Consider the following 360-nt stretch of genomic DNA (forward strand, 5'->3'; position numbering starts at 1 on the left):
CTGTTTCTTGTATTGCTGCTGCTGCATCTGCCGTTGCTGCTGTTCCTTCTGCTATTGTTGCTGCTTCTGTTCCGTCTACCGCTGCTGCTCCTGCTGCTGCTGCTGCTCCTTCTGCTGCAGCAGCAGCAGCAGCAGCAGCTGCTGCTGCTGCTGCTAGGCCTTGCTTGAGACAGAGAACAGCAGCAAAACAAAACTCAGTGTTTGCTGCTTTCATTGTCTGCAGCGGCGATCGAATAACAGAACGAAGACAAAGCTCACACAAACCAAACCAATCTGACCCACACACCTCTCTGCTGCTGCTGCTGCTGCTGCTGCTGCTGCTGTTGCTGCTGCTGCTGCTGCTGTTGTTGCTGCTGCTGC

Source organism: Eimeria mitis, genomic scaffold (genome assembly GCF_000499745.2).
Source record: "Eimeria mitis Houghton genomic scaffold, Emh_scaff312, whole genome shotgun sequence".
Classification (NCBI taxonomy): domain Eukaryota; phylum Apicomplexa; class Conoidasida; order Eucoccidiorida; family Eimeriidae; genus Eimeria; species Eimeria mitis.